Source organism: Theropithecus gelada, chromosome 16, assembly GCF_003255815.1.
Source record: "Theropithecus gelada isolate Dixy chromosome 16, Tgel_1.0, whole genome shotgun sequence".
In the NCBI taxonomy this organism is placed as follows: Eukaryota; Metazoa; Chordata; class Mammalia; order Primates; family Cercopithecidae; genus Theropithecus; species Theropithecus gelada.
This window is the reverse complement of record NC_037684.1, coordinates 70,268,349-70,290,673: the sequence shown is the minus strand read 5'-3', so window position 1 is coordinate 70,290,673 and position 22,325 is coordinate 70,268,349.

The window sequence follows — 22,325 nt, the reverse complement described above, 5'->3', positions numbered from 1 at the left end:
CAAGCCTGGATCCAGCCTCTGTTTACCCTCACTCCTAGGCTTCATGTTTTCATAACTGTGGGGTCTCCAAGCTTAACAAAGCTCTCAGTGCTGACAGGTCATTCTTCTCCATTCCCAAGTTATCTTTTTCTTCCAAAACTTACTGTAGTGATTTCAAATCCTATAGTTTTTTTATACTTCCAGCTATGTCTATAAAAACATGCTCACCCACTCTGGCCCACAGATATCTTATCCTCCTGCCTTGTTGTCATAAGGGAAGGGGCATCCTTCTCAGATGTGTGTCTAATACCTGCATCTGTGCTCTGCGTGACATTTAATCCTCTGTATCTTCCACCCAACCCTTGACTGGCTTTTGCCTGTCCATATTTAAATATGCTTGAGATTTTCAAATCTTCATAAAAGTTTCTCTCTATTGCATGTCTTACTGTCCCCAAAGATCTGTTTTGAGAGTTATCTGCAATTGTTATCTTTACTTTCTCGCTGTTTTCTTGTACTTCTACTCGTTGAAATCTGACTTTTACTCCTATCACTCCATAAAACTGCCCTTGTAAGGGTCATCCTACTTATAGCTCATGTTAAGGAACACTTCTAAGTCCTTAGGCAAGAAATCTCCTCTGGGCAGCATTTGACACCGTTGACAAGGTTCTCCTTATTGAAACACTTTTATCTTGGTGTCTGTGACACTGTGCTTTTTTGGTTTTTCTCCAACTTAATCAGATCAGATTGTTTCTTCTCAATTTCCTTTTTTTGTTGTTACTGTTTTCTTTCTGCCCAACCCTTAGATACTGGTGTTCTTAAGAGGGCTCCTTCTTTCTCACTCAACACATTTTCTCTCAGGTGATCTGTAACAACAAGCTATTTGCTGATGACTGCCATTTATTTGTTTAACAAGTATTTATTGAAATGGAAACAAATCATAAGAAGAATAAACAAATTCAAATGCTGGATCATTGAAAAGATCAATAATATCAGTCAACTTCTTGTGAGTTTGACTACTTAAAAAGAAAGAATGAGAGTAAAAATATATAAAATTGAACATAAGAAAGGAGATATTTTCACAGATACAGAAAAAATTAAAACGTTCGTAAAAACCCTACATCCAACTCCTATGGCAATACATCTAAAATCCTAGAAAAAGGGATTATTTCTTAACAAAACATAATTCACCAAATTGTACTCAAGAAGTAGGAAGTTTGAATAGATCAATTTTCAGTAAGAGTTTGGAAAAATTAGAGGAACCATTGGAAAAGGGACTGAGAGAATAATATTCCTATTTACTAATTTAGTTGTTTGGCAAGGGAAAGGGGAGGATGAGGGCCAGTAGAAAGTGGGTTGTGGTCAATAAACCTAACAGAGGAAGTGATCAGAGAAAGACGGCTGAGGGTTTCCCTGTTCAGCATGTAGACTTTTTTCTTAAAACTCCTGGTACCGCCCTAAAGCAGGTGTCTATAAATTATGAACAAGTGGCCAAATCCAGCCCACCATCTTTTTTATAAAGGTTTTTTGATACACAACACCACCCATTTGTTTAAGTGTTGTCTATGGCTGCTTTGGTGATACAATTTCAGAACTGAGTAGTTACAGCAGAGACCAGATCGCTCATAAGACCTAAAATATTTGCTCTCTGGATCGTCACAGAAAAAGATTGCTGACTCCTGCCCTAGACCTCATCTCTATCCGCTTCTATGTCTGGTGACATAGAAGGTTCTGTAGGACATTTTCGTCAGAGAATATACCTCCCATTCTTACAGAGGAAGAAGAAGGGGGTTGCCTAACTCTGTTGGGATGTGGGGGGGGGGGTGGACATTTAGGAGTTTAATTATTTCTTTTATATGCTTTTATATAGCACTGCCCCACAATTTTTGGCTGGACCTAGTGCCATTAGTTTGTTAGTTTTCCAAGGTCCTCAAGTTGGTGATGAATATGCTACTCCGTGAGTGCCTTGGTTTGACTATCCTCAGCTTTTGAGTCACTTTCCATTTCTTCCTTCAGTCTTTGCCTTCATATATTGTAGCTTGGATTTAGGGAAGTTTCTTACTTTTACTCAGCTGGGGTTTGTGTTTCTTGTTTCTGTTTCTCTTTCTGTTTGTTTACTTAAGGTGATATAATTATCTTAAAGTCCAAATGAAAGTACAAATTCCTAAGAAGAGAAAATAAGATAAACATCTCAGGACGTGGTAAGAGCAAAGTATGATTGGTATGAACTTAATGATATGGAATCCATTCAAAATGCATCACAGAAACAAAAGAATGACTACAGTAAAGTGTCTCAGTATATGAGATCATTTAATATATGATTTGATCAAGGCTTTTTGTTGCAGACAACAGAATTTACTCTAGCTAATTCAAATGAAGGGGATCTACTAGGATGGGTTAGGTAGCTTTCTAGATGAAAGAACCATGCTTGGACGTTATGCAGCCAAGAAGAGGGTTCACCATACATGAGACATTTCAAACGGAAGTAGCATTGCTGCTACTCTTATTGCTTGGGATTTATGATATAAGAACTTGAGAAATCCCCTCACAGCCACCCCAACAGAACAAAATATTTCTTTCTTTCTTTTTTCTTTTCTTTTCTTTTCTTTTTTTTTTCTTTTTTGAGACAGAGTCTTGCCCTGTCACCCTGGCTGGAGTACAGTGGCACAATCTTGGCTCACTGCAACCTCTGCCTCCCAGGTTCAAATGATTTTCCTGCCTCAGCCTCCTGAGTAGCTGGGATTACAGGCACCCACCACCATGCCCAGGTAATTTTTGTATTTTTAGTAGAGATGGGGTTTCACCATGTTGGCCAGGCTGGTCTCGAACTCCTGATCTCGTGATCCACCCACTTCGGCCTCCCAAAGTGCTAAGATTACAGGCGTGAGCCACCGTCCCTGGTTCAAAATCTATCTTTCTTTTTTTTTTCTTTCTTTCTTTCTTCCTTCCTTCCTTCCTTCCTTCCTTCCTTCCTTCCTTCCTTCCTTCCTTCCTTCCTTCCTTCCTTTCTTCCTTTCTCTTCTTTCTCTTCTTTCTCTTCTTTCTTTCTTTCTTTCTTTTTCTTTCTCTCTTTCTTTTCTTTCTTTTCTTTCTTCTTTTTCGGAGTCTCGCTCTGTCACCCAGACTGGAGTGCAATGGCATGATCTTGGCTCACTGCAACCTCTGCCTCCTGGGTTCAAGTGATTCTCCTGCCTAAGCCTCCCGAGTAGCTGGGATTACAGGCACCCGCCATCATGCCTGGCAAATTTTTTTGTATTTTTGTAGAGATAAGGTTTTACCATGTTGGTCAGGCTGGTCTTGAACTCCCAACCTCAGGTGATCCACCCGCCTTGGCCTCCCAAAGTGCTGGGATTACAGGTGTGAGCCACCATGCCCAGGCAATTTCACTGTGCTTTCTAAGAGAATAAACATTTTTTTGTACAACTGCTTATCATATTGACCTCTCTGCTGTAAGACTTGCTTGGGTGTGTCTGTTTGCTGGCATCCTCATCTCATATGTAACAATAGTACAACTGGATCTAAGAATGCTGGATTTTTGCCTTTAGCCTCAGACTGTATAAGAAGGCAAACTAGAAGGGAGTGGCAGTTGAATGAGCCAGATCACAATATCTTCCGCAACGACCAAGGTAGCACGGCAGCACTTCTGAAAGAAAATAACACTGGACTTCATCCCATGTGGGTAAAAAATCCAGACAAAAATAGGGGAAAAGATAGGATACAATTAGAAAAACAATCTATATGTATTTGAGACTTAAATAGAACCATCTTAGCAATATAATTCCTAGAAACAGATCTTAAATGATTTTTTGAAGAGACAAAGTCTAGAAACTATAGAAGGAAATATGTTTGACTATGTAAAAGTGAAAGTTTTGATTTTAAAAAAGGATCCAAACTCGTGTCACTTAGACCTGTTTGTAAATTTGTAGAGCTGTCCAGTCTGCCATGTGCTACCAATGCATTCCTAGGCAAGTACAGAAACTGAGAATAAGCATTTATAGACTTTTATAGATATTTGATATTGCTATGACATCCAAGTGTGTGATTTTGTATTTTACAAAACAACGATTTGCTATAGATTGGAAATATTGTCCAGTACTGGGCCTTTGCCACAGAGAACTTAAGAAACACTTCCATAAGGAAAGTATATATACATGGGTGAACTCTGGAACAAAGTTACTTGCAATACAGCTGACAAAGTATTAAACTCTATAGTATACAGAAAATATACAAGTTGACATGAAAAAATTTTAAAAAGTACCAAGAAATAAATGGATTCAGAGAAGAAATTCAAATGTTCAATAAAATCGTATGTCATTTGAGCTCATGAATGGTTGACCGTATGTTTCCACTCTTTAGACTTATAAAAATTGAAAAGAGCTATAATACATATTGCTAATGCAGATATAGGAAACTCCTTATACATTGCCAGTGGAACTATGAATTGTTATAGCCTTTTTAGGAAGCAATCTGGCAGCATCCATTAAAATAAAAATAAATTGAACATACTCTTTGACTCAGCAATACTCTTCCTGTGAATCGATCCTATCAAAATAAAAACACTCATAAGTAAGCACATCTCCTCAAACATGTTTATTGTAGCCCCATTTGTAGTTGCAAAAATTTAGAAACAAAGTGAATGCCAGTAATAGGGGAATGGCTGAATAGATTGTGGTCCATTCACCCCAGGGAACCTTATGTGGCTATTAAAAAGAATGAATTAGAATTATACCAATTACCTTGGCAGGATTTTTATGAGGTATCCTTGAGACAGTAAAAGAAGATGCAGAAAATGTTTCATATACTATCATTTATATGAAATCATAAATGACAAAACCCTGTTCATGTATATCTTTTATCGGTATATATTGAAATATAATTGTGAACATTGAGAAAAATAAGAAAAATAAATACTAGGTCATTAACATGGGTTATTGTGGGTGTGTCAGTGAAGATGTGGGTGAACCTGACAAGTGGAGAGAAGAAAAAATAGACGGTATTATAAATCACATCATGTATGATATGATTCAATTCATGTAAAAGTGTCCATTTTGTATATGTACATAAAACACTTTTTAAGACGATCTTTATAAAAGATGAGCTAGCTTTGTATCTGCCAACTTGTAGAGATAGCTACAATAATATGACAATACAATAATATGCCAATAAAGAAAACAACCAAAAAAATCAAACGGAAAAAGGTTAATATCTTGGTAGAAAAATATTCAAAGGGCATATATTGCGATTCAATGAGAGATAGATATAAAATCACCAATTGCCATGTGAAAAATATTCAACCTGATTAAAAATCAAAGAAATGCAAGTGAAAATATGATCAGATGTATATATTATTACACATAATAATATGTAAATATTATTAAAATCAGTAACTTTTGAGTTGTGAATGGCACTTTCAAGTATATTTCCAAAGAGAATAAAAATTAAAATAATAGTTCTAGGGAGAAATAGCTTAAAAATCAAACCAGGTGTTTGTCATTGATATTGATTCCTTTTGTAAAATTTTATTCTATCAATGTAAATATGTTAGTAGGAAGGAACTGTTTTTTCTGTGAAAAGAGATGTACTAAGGGGTGTCAATAAGCAAATGAAATAACGGAATCTCTGTATTATTTACAGAGTGAAACACTTAGAACTGCCTAAATGTCCAACAGAAGGGAATTAGTTAAATAGAAGATTGTACAACCACATAAAATAGCTATTGTTATGAAAACATGCTCAAAATGTGTTGTGATTAAAATGCAGGTGAAACAATCACGTTAATATTTTGCTGCTTTTTAAGTAAAATACAGATTTCTATGAGAAAAAATTAGACAGGCAAACACAAAAAAGTTAAAAGTAATTTTGGGGAGCATGATGGGATTATGGGTAACATTTTTTAGCCTCGTGTCTTTCTGTAGTTTCCAAGTTTTCTGCACTGAGCAATCGTTTTAATTAGAATGAAAAAAGATGTTATAAAAATGTTAAAAGGCTATAAAGATTACCATCTTCTGGAAGTGCACTCGGAAGGGAGATTAAGCAGGTAGGAGTTATGTGATGTATTCAGGAAGAGAACTGGCCACCGTGCTCTGTCACTCCCTCCACATCAGTTTGGCATATGAACTCTAACCTTTTGCTTTCAAAGCCGGAGATATAATCAAAGGTAGGTCATTAGTTAATTGCTTTGAGGTTATTTCCGAAGTCCCTAGTGGGCTCTTGTAAATGATTAGTAATATCATTGTTACTTACACAATTGTGGGCAGGCCATTATTGCTTTCTCAGCACTGACTCAGGGTTTTATAAGCAAATGGCTCTCAACTTGGGGTTCCCTAACCTTGAGAGGTCCAAAATGATGGTAAGCTCTCTGAACTACTTTGTACACATAAAAAATGTCAAGAAATTATGCCTTTATCCTTATAGTCCTGTACAGGCTGACAAAGCCTTATTTTAATAGCTTTTTTTGTCTTTCACTTGTAATATAATATGCAATTTTCATTTGATACCGTGATAAATTGGGTAATTAAAATAGTTTTTGATAAATATACATATATTGGAAACTTGGTTTATTACTAAATGAATACAAATTTGAGTTTTAGAGAAGTCTTTCAAACATGGAATTAATTTTGTTTCCTGACTCTAAGATTATTCTTGTGTTTAATATTTAGGCCCAGCGACAATCCCTAAAATTTTATTTATACTCCACTTACAGATAGGAACTTGTTATGATATTTCTGAAGAAGAAGAGACTATAAGGAAGTGCTCTCCTGACTTAGCAACCATTCTCCATTTTCCAAAAGGGTAAACCAAGGCACAGAAAGATGGGCACAAGGTCATGGTTGCTGAAGGAAAGAGCTATTATGAAAACCTATATTTTATGTTTTCAAGTTTTTCATTTCTCCTTGGGTTCTAGGTTTATTTCCAGGTAACTTATGCATGCAGAAGGTAACAAACACTCATGCACACACACTGAAAATCAGAAAGAGAGTGAGAGAGTAGACATAATAAGTACTTTTGTTTAGAGAAGAAAGGCTGAGGCCTGGAGAAGTTAAGCGACATGCTTGAAGCCACACAGCTACTCAGAGGCAAAGCCAGGATTTGAACATGGGTAGTCTGAATCCAGGATCTTGGCCTCCACCCCTCTATAACATGACACTTGTATCCCTGAAAAAAGAAAAAGTCAACCGGCAGCATTGTGAAAAGAGTCCTTTAATAAAATGGCTAATTCTGGCAACGGGCCCAGAGAGGAGATGGAGAAACCCGTTTAGTTTTACTTCCATGACTGATACATATCTTAAAACTGACTTTCTTGCTGAAAGATTTTTTAAATCCTAACTCTAAAGACTGAGGAACTTAAAACTAACTGAAAATTCTGGCCATTATTGATCATCAGGGATATGGGGATATTTTAAAGAAAGAACTTCTAGCCAATGTAACACCTGGATTAATAGCTTCTCAATCCAGCCAATAGGTGCTTCTAAACAACACTGGCTGCTCTTGGTCTATTCTGGAAGTGACCAGAACAAAGAAAGGTTTTTCAGTGTTATTTCCCTTGCTATTTTCTCAATGTGCCGTGATGCTTCTGTTGTGGGAAGTTTAGCATTGAATGGATAAATTTGACAGTCCAGATGAGCTCTTCTAGGTGGAAGCATAGATTTAAATTTTAGATTCCAAGCAAAACTTTCAATTAAAAAAAGGGAAAAAATGCTTTTGAAGGAGAAAATATGGTGGCTGCTTAGTGTCTGTGTGCAGGTTGGAGGGCTTAGTGTGGGAGGAGTGAAGAGAGCTTCCTTTTGTTGATTTCCCTAAATCATCAATCAGACTAGCAGTACATCAATATTATAAGCATTTTTCTAAATGGAAGAAATGAATGAGTTCCCATGTGCAGCCACTCAAAAACCTGCATCAGCTCAGCAAAACTTTCCTTCCAAGAGGCCCACAGCCTCTGGCCTATCTCCTCACGGAACAGAAAATGTGTGGAAAGGGCTTCATGCTCTGGTCACTGATTACAGAGTCAATTATCTTACTACAATTTTTTTTCACAGTAAGAAAACCCAACCACTTTCAATGAAAAAAATGGTCTCTACTGTATTCTCCATAAATGTCCTTGACTCTTCTTGAGGGCATTTTTATGGCCCTCAGGTATACAGATTTGATAAAACATACTAGGTTCTCTGTACATGTTTGTTGAAATAAATTATTTTAAGACCTATTAAAATGGTGTGGGGAATACCTAACCCATAGGCTTGGGGTTTGTTTGTTTGTTTGTTTGTTTTGAGATGGAGTCTTGCTCTGTCACCCAGGCTGGAGTGCAGTGGTACAACCTTGGCTCACTGCAACCTTCTGCCTCTCGGGTTCAAGCAATTCTCCTGTCTCAGCCTCCCAAGTAGCTGGGATTACAGGTGTGTGCCACCATGCTAGGCTAATTTTTGTATTTTTAGTAGAGACAGGGTTTCACCACATTGGCCCGGTTGGTCTCGAACTCCTGACCTCGTGATCCACCCACCTCGGCCTCCCAAAGTGCTGGGATTACAGACGTGAGCCACCACACCTGGCCCCATAGGGTTGTTTTTAGGATTTAATGGCACACTATCTGTAAACTCCTGTTGCCTGGCTCAATAAATGGTAGTTATAAAAGAGTGCTAAGTTCCATAGGAAAAAAGAAATTGAATGATGTGGGAGTCTAGAAACTAATGAATTTACTTCCAGCTTTGAGAATGAAGATGAGTGTAACACTTAAAGCTTTTTCTCAGAAGTAACATTTGAACTGAGCGTTAGGGAGGAAGAAGTGTATTTTTCTTCCTCCACCATCTTTTTGTTTCTCTGGAGGAGAAGGTATACAGAATTGATTAAACCTTGGGCCATGGATGGCTCACATTTCCTGGGGGATAGGGCCAAAGAAGTTAGGTCAAATGCATGATGTGGTGGTCTCTCTCCTTCCCTGTTTCCATATATATAAATTTCTATTGATCTTGGCACTGTCCTCTCTTTTATCTCCAGCAATCCTATCACCAATAGTTGTATAGGCTGAACGGATAATTCCCCTCAGAGGCTGTCATCTTGCTTGCTAGTCTCTTCCTCTCAAGGACCTTTGTATCTGGCTTACCTTAGCCTCATTTCAGAATGACTGTGGTAAGATGTAGAGGACTACGTGCTCGCAAAGGAGACGTTCCCGATAAGTCCTGCTCTTGCAAACGAAGCAGGGTGTTCCTTCCCTGCAAACAGGGAGGACAAAGGAGCCAGCTGCTAACAGCAGACCCTGGGGGCTTGTTTATGTGTAAACATCTTGAAAATCCAGAAAGTCAGGGAAAGGTCAGAAAAACAACAATGTGTCTTGTGACTTGGCAACATTCCACAAACGACTGTATAAAATAAAGCAGAGCGCACCATTTGAGGCGGCCGCCATGTTTGTCTTGTCTTGTGTTGTCTTGTGTGTTCATTCCTTTGTTTAGGAAACATGCAGACCCCAACAGTAAGATATAACTTTGGTATTACAGCAGAGTAAAAGTCCATATTAGTTTTCTTTTCTTTTTTTTTTTTTTGAGACGGAGTCTGGCTCTGTAGCCCAGGCTAGAGTGCAGTGGCCAGATCTCAGCTCACTGCAAGCTCCGCCTCCTGGGTTCACGCCATTCTCCGGCCTCAGCCTCCCGAGTAGCTGGGACTACAGGCGCCCGCCACCTCGCCCGGCTAGTTTTTTGTATTTCTTAGTAGAGATGGGGTTTCACCATGTTAGCCAGGATGGTCTCGATCTCCTGACCTCGTGATCCACCCGTCTCGGCCTCCCAAAGTGCTGGGATTACAGGCTTGAGCCACCGCGCCCGGCCCATATTAGTTTTCTAGGGCTGCTATAACTTAACAAAATTCCACAGACAGGGTGGCTTATAAAACAGAAATTTATGTTCTCAGTTCTGAAGGCTAGATGTTTGAGATCAAGGTGTTGGCAGCCCTCCTGAGGGCTGTGAAGGAAGGATCTGTTCCAGGACCCTCTCCTTGGCTTGCAGATGGCCATCTTCTCCCTGGTTCTCTTCACATAGTGTACTCCCTCTGTCCGTGTCTGTGGCTAAGTTTTCTGAGAGAGGGAGGAGTTTATCAAGTATTAACTCACACAATCACGAGGTCCTACAATAGGCTGTCTGCAAGCTGAGGAGCAAGGAAAGCCAGTCCAAATCCCAAAACTACAGAACTTGGAGTCTGTTGTTGTTTGAGGGCAGGCAGCATCCAGCACAGGAGAAAGATGTAGGCTGGGAGGCTAGGCAAGTCTAGTCTTTTCACATTTTTCGGCCTGCTTTATATTCTAGTCATGCTGGCAGCTGATTAGATGGTGCCCACCCAGATTAAGGATGGGTCTGACTTTCCCAGCACACTGACTCAAATGTTAATCTCCTTTGGCAACACGGTCACAGACACACCCAGGAACAATACTTTGTATCCTTTAATCCAATCAAGTTGACACTCGGTATTAACCATCACAGTTCATAACCAAGTCTTCCTTAAGGCTTGAACCTGCACCAGTGTTCCAATATTGTTTGCCACAAGGTCAAAATTAAGTGATGACTTTGAGTTCCAATCTGATCTGTCATTGTTCCCTTTGCATATTCCCTGTTGAGCCTCTGTGATAAAGATGTCATTTGAATATACCTGGTTCCCTGATCCAAGTGGCAGCTAACAGTCTTCACACACCCTTCCCTCAAAACCCTAATGTGAGCTTTGAAAGATGTATGATTTGAATGTGTGGAGATGGGAAATTACTGAGCCTGTAGAGTAAATATCACATATGGGGTTTGGTCTAAAGTGAGGTTACTGGGGCACCTACCTTAAGGATAGAATTCAAAGGGATGCCAAAAAGCTTATTAATCAAGTTAAATAATATTTCAATGAAGTATTTAAAAAAGCAAACTAATAAAAAAATCTATGATAAAAAAACATATCAAACTTTAAAAAGACAAGATCCGTGACAGTCCTTCAAATATTTTTCAACAGGTGTCTAAAAACCTCTCAGAACCTCCAAGCCTTCTAAGAGCCTCTATTTCTGCGTTGAAGTCTTGCTGTGGTGTCAAATGTCTCTTATAGGACATGGTATTTAGATATCTCACTACTCTTCCATTAATTCATTCAAAAAATTATTTGTTTATTGTGTGTCTACTAAGTGCCATCTAGAATAGTAATTAAATTGTTGTCAAATTAATAAACAAGCAAATATCTAATTACAGTGTTTTTAAAAAGACACCCACAGAGGCTGTCTAGTCTAGTGGAAAGAAGAAGCATTGACAAAGTGGTGGGTGTCAGAAGGGCTTGGATTGGATGGTAAAGGATCCTTAAAATAGATTTTTTATTTATTAAGTCAACAAATAATTACTTAGTATCTACTAGTGCATTGTACATATATCAGTTAAGCATTTCAAAATGCTAGTAGGCAAAATGATCTAGAGACTCAAAGTGTAAATTGTCAGTATTTTTCAAGAGATTAATTTCATGGAGGAAGGCCTCTTGGGTGAATTACCCTAAGAGACAATATTTACTGGATACATATCATTGCTTTCCTCTAGCTGTTATTCCTCTAGCAGCAATACCTAGAGGAGTAGGCAGAGATAGAGGAAGAGGGGATTTCTTCTTTATTAGTCATGAAAAATGAGACATATAAACCAAATTGGCCAAAAGTGGAAACTAAGTACAGTGATGAATACTTTAGTGAAGAAGATGCCCATTTGGTTGCTAAATTTCAAGTCTGCTAAGCCTGTATGAAAACTACAATGAGCTATCAGTTAATCTCTAATGTTTAAAGCTCTAGGGAGAGAAGTAAGCAAGCTGCATCCCTTGTTCATAAAACCAAATGGCCACTTTCAACCCTCAAAGGGCAGTATTTAGCCGATGATGCTTTAAGTAATTTTCTGGAGTTATAGAGTAAATGCTGCAACAAGAGGTAGCTTCAAGTTTCCTGTTTGTGGGGAGGGGATGATAGGGGAAAGAACAAAATTGGCTTCCTCTCTAGGAAAAGAGGATGAGAAAGATGGAATAAGAAAGACAAATAGGCTTACCCAGACAATGGGCAGGAAATCGGGGGTAGCAAATGGCTTTATAAAGAGACAGCACAGAGCAGTAGTGGGTGTGGACTCATCTAACTGAAATGACAATTCAACTAACACTGATGGAACTCACCTACAATGTATAAGAAACCATCCTAGAATGCCCTGGGGGATTCATGGTCCCTGCCCCTGAGGTACTGATAATAAATAGGAAAGAGGATGACATTTGTGAATTATTTTAATATAAAATGAACTCTGGAATATACTACTATAAATATATAAAATATCATATGTGTACTGCAATAATAAAACATGCATGTGTATGTATGTGTATGTGTGTGTATATATTTTGTGTATATGTGTGTACATACACATACATGTTATGCATATATAACATGTTATACATTATACACAACATGTATGTTTATGTATGTATGTATATCTTATATGGAGAGAATGTATAGAAAACATTCAAGTACTGTTAAATATCCATCTGAAAGCCTTGCACTCATTCTCCTCCTAATCTAGAAACTATGATATTGTTTAAAGCTAGTGTTCGGCACAAAATCAACACAATGCAAGGAAATAAATGACATCCTCAAGAAGCACTTGCTGTGACTTATCCAGTGTGAGTCTACAGGGCAGCACTGTGTCCACGCCCATTTCTCATAGGGATGCTGTGAAATAGATCACTTACAGGACAGAAAACAGTGAGAGAGCCCCAATTCACTCCATCATTGTAAGCCCAAGACGTAGGTTCTGCTGGGCCACAGCCTCACTGGTCACCTGGCCTTCTGTTTGGAAGAATCTCAGAACAGCCGACTTTAGTGCTTGATGGAGACCAGGCCCCAGGCCAGCCACCCCGTGGCTCTGGATTTCTGATTGCAGCCTCTTATAAGTCAGCTCAGCAGCGTGAGTACTAGGGGTTGATTCCCTTAATCACTGATGTGGACAAGACGGTTTGGCCTTATGCCAAGGTTCTTGGCTCTCTGGCTCCTGTTCTGAAAAACATCCATCTTCTGCAGTGACACTGACAGGAGAAATGAACTGCCCTCTATGTCCTTAAACTCTCTACTTTGTCAAAACAACACACACAGCTCAATACACCGGGCGCTTATCTTTTAACCTTTGCTGGTGTGTTAGGCTTTAACATTGCTGACCTGGGGCTCTGGGCCCAGGCAAATGGACAGATCTATTCCTGAGATGCTGTTTGCCCTCTAGTGTCAATATTGGCAAAAGGGAGGGGGGATGAATGGCAGTCTAGCTGGTTAGATTAGTCTTTGCAGGAAAGAGACTCAAAGACCGTGTTAACACTGGTTTGACTGATTTTTAACCTCATGGGTGAATCAATTCAGTTTAAAAGGGTGGAGCCCATAGGATGTGGAAACGCAGCCACAGAATGCCCTCTGAGTCACATTACCAGCAAAGAAACACACATGGACATTTGAGGGCCACCCTCATGGGTTTATGTGAGAGCATCACTTGTGATGCTAGAAAAGAGAATACTACACATTCACGGTCCCGCTTGAGAGTCCTGTGTCTCGGACAGTCCCAGATTACTTTCGTATTATTCTGGGAACCAGCAGAATTCCTAAGAATAGCCAACTGTAACCAGCATGCTGCCAAATTATTTCTATTTTCCCAGCAGTTGTTCTCCAGTAAATGCTAATTTGCTAACCAAATGGATTATTTTTTGTTGGCATCAAAGAAATAATAACCAAGGGTCCCCTGGGTTATTTCTTGTTGTTTCTTTTCACTCTTCCACAACCACCCCTGCCACCTTAAGAAAGTTTATTGAATAAGGAACAAAGTCAGTTATTGTACTTTTTTTTGTTTTTTTTTGAGACGGAGTTTTCGCTCTCGCCCAGGCTAGAGTGCAGTGATGCGATCTCGGTTCACTGCAACTCCACCTCCCAGGTTCTAGCGATTCTCCTGCCTCAGCCTCCTGACTAGCTGGGATTACAGGCACGTAATTTAGCCATGCCTGGCTAAATTTTTTTTTTTTTTTTTTTTTTTTTTTTGTATTTTTAGTGGAGATGGGGTTTTACCATGTTGACCAGGCCGGTCTTGGACTTCTGACCTCAGGTGATCCACCCACTTTGGCCTCCCAAAGTGCTGGGATTGCAGGCATGAGCTACTGTGTCTGGCCCAGTCATTGTAATTTACAATTACAATACTTGTACTACACAATTAATAGTATGATGTTCACTGTATAAATAACATGTATGATGTTCACTGATAGTAGATGTTCACTGTATAAATAACATGTGTGATGCTCACTGAGCCACCGGGGTGTGTGACTTCAAGCAGCACTCCTCCCAGGGTTAAGGAACTAGGTTGGGCAGACACAGGGAAAAACCAGTCTTGCTTTTTAAAGATGCTTGCCAGAGTTTCTGAAAGCAATAGTAACATTGGAGAGACTGAAGCAGTGAGTTGGCGTGATGTAGAACTGAAAACTAACCCATATAAGGAACAGTTGGAGATATTTATGACATGGTAACCCTCTCTGGTCAAAGGATGACTATCTGAAGGAGGAGTTTAGATTAGTGCTATGTTATTCCAGGTGGTAAAACCAGGACAAATATTTGAAAGTTACTAGGAAACAGATTTTATTTAGTCTCCTAAAAAGAGCTTTTCAGCAAACTGAACTCTGTATTTTTACATTTTTATTTATTAATTTATTTTTTAGGTTCTTCCTCTGTCACCCAGGCTGAAGTGCAATGCTACTATCATAGCTCACTGAAGCCTTGAACTCCCGGCCTCAAGCGATCCTCCTGTCATGGCCTCTCAGATTGCTAGGATTACAGGTATGAGCCACTGTGCTTGGCTTGAACTGTTTTTTAGAAAGATCACGTTCCCTTAAAAAAGCAGAGAGTTTCCCATCATTGGAAATACTCAAAGCAAGACCAAGTGACAAGAGATGTTGCGTTGGGTGGAAGGTCACCTGGTGTGGTCTTGAATGTACTCCTGGCACTTGAATGTACGCCTTTGATTCTGTGAAGAAAGGGGACATGTGCTCTTCTCCACTAGATCTTCAGGTTCCCTGGAATCTGTCCAGAATCTATGGTATTGTAGCAGTCAAATGTGGCTAGCTCCCAGGAATTTCTCTTATCTTGATAACTCCTTTAGGTCAGGAGATGGATACTAATAAACTCATGCAGGAAATTAAAATTGTCCTCCTTTAATGCTATTTGAAGTCAAACCTTTGGAGCATTCTTTCTTCCCCATGCTTTCCTCCCATTCTTTATTTAAAAGAATTGTGTGAGGAGCTGTCTTCCTCTGTAATTATCCCTGTCACGGCTGCTCAGGATGATTTTACTAACTGGCAAGCAAATCTCCCAGAGAAAATGGATGATGGGCAGTTCTGAAGGGGAACATGGAGACTTTTCGTCTTGGAGCTCCTGTGATGGCAGCTTCTAGTCAAGATCCTCAGACAGGGGCTGACACTCCCTGTAATGTCACCCCAAGATGAGAGGCTACTCACTCAAAGGGAATCCTCTGAACATGAGCTCCATGGCACCCCTTCCCACTTCAAAGTGTTGATTAGCCTGAGAGTGAGAGGTTCCTGCTGGATTAAGGCTTGACTTATTGTTAATTGATGACTTTAAGAAGTACCAGTCAGTTTTGCTAGATCAACAGTCAGGTGGGTTACCGGAAGTACTTCCATAGGTCCTGATAGCATAGAATTCTTAGTGGCCAAGGTTGAGGCTCCCCGCAGGGTATGCAGAGCTTGTAGTGAGTTTAATTTGAGAGGGAAAGTGATTTTCATCATAGTTATAAAAAACACAGGGGAGTTCAAAAGGAATGTCTGTGCCAGTCTACAATGATGCACATTGAGACAGTAAGTCAGATGTCATGCTTTTAGGAGACTGTGTCCTCATGGCATCCAATCTGAATGTGAAGCAAAAAAACAAAACGAAACAAAACAAACAAAAAAAATGAAAAACAAAATCACGTCATTCACTTCTCTTCAGCATGCCTTTTATTTTTGCCATTGCAAGCGCAGCTATAAAAATGGACTCGGGATCCAGGAATTAGGTGATAGGAAATCCAGGACTACTTGATCCTTCACACAAGCAGGATAATTTTGTACTCTGAGCAACATTTTATCCCTTTAGGGTTGCCATGCACTTCAAACCATTCAATATCAGATTCTATTTTTGGAATCAGATACACCCTATCATGTATCATCTGTGTAGTATATCTTTTTGTGTTTCTTCACATAGTGAACCTCAGTAACTAAGGACTATTTCCATGGGGGAAAAAAGCCAATTATCTAATTTGATTGCATTTTTGTTCAAGTTACCTGGAAATGACTATTGGCCACTGAACTCTAGAATGTAATTGTAAACTGAATAGTGTATGTGGCTCATATAAATTTGGTAAAACAAAATCTGATGACACTGGAGGTTAGATTAAACACAAAGCCCAAAGCCTAGGCCCTGTTCCACACATGCAGGGATGACTGATGGAAGCAATGGTTCTGTGCAACTGGGGTCAGTTCTCTCCTCTGCAACCTTCCCTCACTTCTGGAATGACCTCAACCTATGGCTCAACTTAGCTTTCCAAGACATCATCATCACAACCTGTCTATACAGTTGCTTTAATTTAATTTAAGCAACATTCATTCAGTACCTATTATGTGTCAGACTCCAGCTAGGAATACAATGATCAGGAAACCATCTGGGGGCGCTATGGGTATAAATAGCTATAACATGTGAGATATGATGTGACAGAAAGTAGAAGCTATGGGGGGAATAGAGGACGAAATAGTGAATTAGGAACAGTGGGGGTCAGTGAAAGTTATTAGGGGAGTTAAACACTGGTTCATGTGGAAGAAGCATTTCATAGGCTTAAAAGAACATGGTCGTTTATAGGTTGAAACCTTATCTTGGGATTCCAGCTTTTCCATCTGTAACTGTATGTATTTTTCAGGAGTCTTGGGGGTTAATGGCTGAAAACTGACTCAAATTGGTATAAGCTAGAAAAAAAGATAGTTGACTGGCGTCACAAAAAGTGCAAGATACAGATTTTCAGGTATGACTGGATCCACAGTCTCATTAGTTGGATTTTTGGTTTTCCTCCTATTGTTTGAATTTCCTATATATTTTTTAATATTAACCCCTTATCAGATGTATAGTTTGCAACTATTTTCACCTTTCAAAGGTTGTCTCTTCACTCTGTATTGTTTGATGGAATCCCACTTAGCTATTTTTGCTTTTGTTGCCTGTGCTTTTGGGATCATATTCAAAAAATCATTGCCGTCCGGGTATGGTGGTTCACACCAGTAATCCAGCGCTTTGGGAGGCTGGAGCGGGTGAATCATTTGAGGTCAGGAGTTTGAGACCAGCCTGGTCAACATGGTGAAACCGTGTCTCTACTAAAAATACAAAAATTAGCCAAGTGAGGTGGCACATGCCTGTAATCCCAGCTACTTGAGAGGCTGAGGTGAGAGGATTGTTTTACCCCAGGGAGGCAGAAGTTGCCCTGTGATGTGAGCCGTGATCACGCCACTGCACTCCAGCCTGTGTGACAGAGCAAGACTCTGTGTCCAAAAAAAAAAAAAAAAAAAAAAAAACTCATTGCCTAGGCCTAGGCCAGTGTCATAGAGCTTTCTCCCTGTTTTCTTTCAGTAGGTGTACAGTGTCAGGTCTTATGTTTAAGTCTGTAACTCATTTTGAGTTGACTTTTGTATACAGTGTAAGATAAGGATCTAGTTTCATTCATCTGCATGTGGATATCCAATTTTCCTTTATGTGCCCATTAGGGGTTGGACTGTCTTCATTTTCCAGCTCTACTCTTTCTTATTGGCTTTATACAGGGAGGCCCTTCATACACAACGGTAAGGAGACCCCGCGTAGCTGCTGGTTTATAGTCTATCTTCTCAGCTACCTTTGTAGAAAGAGTACCTCTTGCCCCACAGTTACATAAAAAAAGTTCTGAAACAGTGTCTGTTTGGTTTGGCTGGTTTAAGTGCCCCTCATGCCTATGTTGATCACTGTGTCCAGGGAGATGGACTGCTCTCCTTGGCAGGTCTAGACTGTGTGTCCACTGGAACCATGTAGACTGAGAGGGGAAGGGGTGTTCCTTAAAGAAAATTCAAGTGTGGAATGAAGGAAGAATGCCAAGAAAAACCAACAGATGTCTATAGTTTCTTTCTTTTTCCAATTCTACTAGAAGATTGTCTCCAGTTTTCCCGATGCCCTTAGTGTAGGGTTGTCTGTCAGAAACAGAGCAAATAAAAACACAGAGCATATGGATACATTTGCATTTCTGATCATGAATCATGTTTTGGTATAAGTATATCCCATAATTGTTGTTTATATGAAAGTCAAATTTAACCAGGCGTCTTATATTTTCTCTGGCAACCCTTTAGTACCTCACAGAAGACACTGTTGGAAATACTAGTGCCTAAGAAGATGTTAATAGCTTAAAATATTCTCTCAATGTGAGAGAATATGGTGTTGTTCTTAACAGGGTTTGAAATTTTCATTGAAGCAGTCATTATCAACTTTGCCTGTATATTGGAGTCTTCCAAGGAGCTTTAAAAATATCAGTAAGTGGCCAGGCGCCGTAGCTCACGCTTGTGATCCCAGCACTTTGGGAGGCTGAGGTGGGCAGATCATGAGGTCAGGAGTTCGAGACCAGCCTGACCAACATGGTGAAACCCTATCTCTACTAAAAATACAAAAATTAGCCAGGCGTGGTGGCATGTGCCTATAATCCCAGCTACTCCGGAGACTGAAGCAGGAGAATCGCTTGAACCCAGGAGGTGGAGTTTGCAGTAAGCCAAGATTGCGCCACTGCACTCCAGCCTGGGCGATAGAGCAAGATTCCATCTCAAAAAAAAAAAAAAAAATTCAACAATTGGTTCCTACCCTAACTATACTGAATCAGAATATCTGAAGCTGGAGTTTAGAATTTTTTAAGATTCGCTAGGAGATAACAGTACATGGCCAGGATTGAAAAGCACAGCACAAAATATTAATTCTTTGAAGGCATTTTTTCATTAGAAAACAAAGAAAAGGGGATCTGGAAGGCCTTTCCCAGTTTCTAAGATCACACAAGTAGCCAGTTCTCTATTCTGTCTTCTACAAGATGGTTTCTGGTTTACACAATACACTGCTAAATTTGATAAAAAGTCACCTCTGGAATGATTCTTTCAATGTAGGTGGCAAACATAGGCTGTGTAATTTTTACGAATGAGTGACGATAGAGAGTCATTCCTGAAAGAAAAAAGGATGTGGGAGGGTTCATTGTTATGTAGCCTAAATTTACAAAAGGAATCTTTTATTTCCCTGCATGTGTTAGCTACGTAGTTTTAGCACTTTTGACTAAGCCCTTTAATAATGAGAGATTTGCAAATTATTTGTAGACTGTGCTTAGAAAGGCCTTAATAAATAACATCTTCAGTTGACATAGGTTAGATCGGTTTTGAGATGGTCACTATGTGTTGACTCTGTGTCTCCTTTCTGCTTCTCTGCTCTCCTTATTCTCTTAGATCATGCTAGGTATGTGACTGTGGCTTCTGATTGGCGGTAACTACATTTGCATATGTTGGTTGTCTCCAGTTATACACACTGGGTCTTAACTTCTAGTCCAGACATGAGCTATATCAGAATCATATATCAGAATCATCTGGAAAGCTTAATGCGTGCAGACACACGTACACACACACAAACACACACACACACACACTCCATCCTCAGTAATTTGAGTCATTTGATGCAGCTGGTCTGGGGTAGAGTCCATGGAGATTGTTGAAAATATCACTCTATTGAAAAAATGTGATTCTACTGCACATTCAGCTTTGAGAATCACCAGGCTAATTTATAACATTCAGCAATTTGTTGGGTAACGTTGATGATAATGAAAGTTACCATTTATTGAGGGCGTATGATGCACGAAGCACTGTGAGAGGATCTTTACAACATATATCATCTCTTTCAGGCCTCCACGTGCCCAATGAGATTTTATTTCCATTTCATGAATGGAAAAACTGAGCAACTGAGTATTGTAGAGATCATGAAGCTTATATATGATAAAGCTGGATTCACATCCACATCTTGACATGTCTCTAGTTCCTGTGCTACTGTATATGGTACTTTATGGTTCTTCTGGCCACATGGGGCCTGAGTGCAGGGGGTCACATATCTGAGAGCTTTGTTTTTTTTCCTGGACAGGCTGTTCAGCTCATCTACTTATTGGGTTCTCCCATCTGACTCATGTACATCCTGCCAGGCAGAACAGCCTATAATCTATGTGAAGGAAGGTTCGATGTCTTACTGTGACTCCTAGAACCAATTACAGTGACCTGTCCTCTGAAGAGAGTGATGAAATGTTCCTTCATGATGGTAGTCAGGAGTCCCTGACTTCTGAAGAGATGAAACTAAGTCCAGCTTTCCAAGCTTCTTTCTCGTGTCTTCCTGGGGAGCTGAACTCTTTTGGGTAAGAGACAGTGCTTGTAACATCCATCTGAGCTCCTGCAATGGCTCATTTCTCTCTAAGATAGTGGAGTTTCTTGTTGATAACTGTCTTAATTTGTTCAGGCTTCTATAACAAAATACCATAAATTGAGTGGTATATAAACAACAGAAATTTATTCCTCACAATTATAAAGGCTGGAAAGTCCAAGACCAAGATGCTGGCAAATTCAGTGTCTGGTGAAGGCCTGCATCCTTGTTCATAGATGGCGCCTTCTTACTGTGTCCCCACGTGGTAGAAGAGGCTAATGAAGTCCCACAGGAGTATAAGGGCACTAATCCCATTATGAGAGCTCCACCTTCATCACCTAATCGCCCTCCAAAGACCCTACCCCGTAATACCATCACCTTGGGAATTAGAATGTCAACATATGAATTTTGAGAAGTGGATGGGGGCAGGGGCACAAACATTCAGAACACAGCAATAATTCACCCAGAAGAGTAAAACACTGTCACATATGAAGAACAAATTAAGATAATGCAATAAACAGGACCCTTTTGTAAGGAGAAAACTTTTGATCAGCTCACTGAGCTTCCTGTGTTGGTCTATGTAAACACCAGTCCCAAGAAAGGCTCAGTGAACAGATCGGTGTGGGGTCGAGATATTTCCTTAAAAGAAAAATAGTATTCTGAAATCTCCATAAAGTTAATGATTTCTGCAACTGGGGTTTTCTGCACTATTGTGCTCACTATTAGCATAGCTCTGTATAAATACTGTAATAGTTTCATAATGTGCTTCCAGCTGCCTCTACCCAGAGTGGTTGGTTATTCAAAACAAATCTTTGATAAATATGATATTTTTTGTTCCATTCCTCATTTCTTCCTGCTGATTGCTCATACTAAGTGGCCACAAGAGCTTGTTTTCTTCCCCTTTCTTTTTCCCATGCTAAACAAAGGATGAAGACATATTAATGCGCATGAGAGAGGTGGGCCACAGAGATGTCCTCAGCAATCCAAAACCAGGGGCATTCCATATGTCCGAGGGCTCAGAGGCTCAGGGGTCGATGATCAACCCTTCAGCTGTTAACATTGAGGTCAATGTTTCCAACCCTGCCTCTGATGGTGGTAACCTAGAAGCCAGTTTCTCTCATCAGCAGTCAATGAGAATGATTTACTAGTGCTATTGCAGTTCCCAGGGGAACAATTCTCATGGCTCAGTTGGCTGTCAAGATTTATCTTGTAGCCATCATCTAGTTAGAGTCTCTGAGCCGAGTCAACCAGTGGAAACGCAACTAATTTTTCTGTCATTCAAATCTCAAAATTGCAGCTTCAAGGGATCATCTCATCCTGTGGTTTTTACCCTGTGCTTCAGGGATATCTTGGGTCACCAGAAGTACTTCAGGGGCTAATGCAGAACGAAGGGTCACAGAGTGGATTGGGATCCAGGTAGCCCACTGCTGCTTCAACTGGAGCTGCTGTGCTTTCCTATGCTTTTTATATTTAGGCTGCATATGCAATTTTGCTTAATCTAAAAGAGAATATTTGTTTTGATTTTTGGTCTGGGAAGCATGGATTATCCTGTCCCAACAGCATCCCAATTTCTGTTCCAGGCATTACCTCTTCCCCTGCTATGTGCTGTCTTGGTGGGACTGGAAATTTAGGTGTTTATTCTGCAGTGGGAGATAAAAGGGGTCTCTGGGGCACCATCCTAGATTTTCCTGCTTTCTGACCTGGTACCTCCAGTGAAAAGGCCACCTACCCCAAGCTTGGCCAATCATACGCTGGAACTTTGAAGAGTGAACAAAGAATGCAAAGGTAAAAGTAATGGTCAGGATTTATCTTCCCCAGTCAATGCTCACTTTTGCTCTATAATGCTTCTTTTTCTGTAGTTGATACTGCCAAGCTTCTTGCA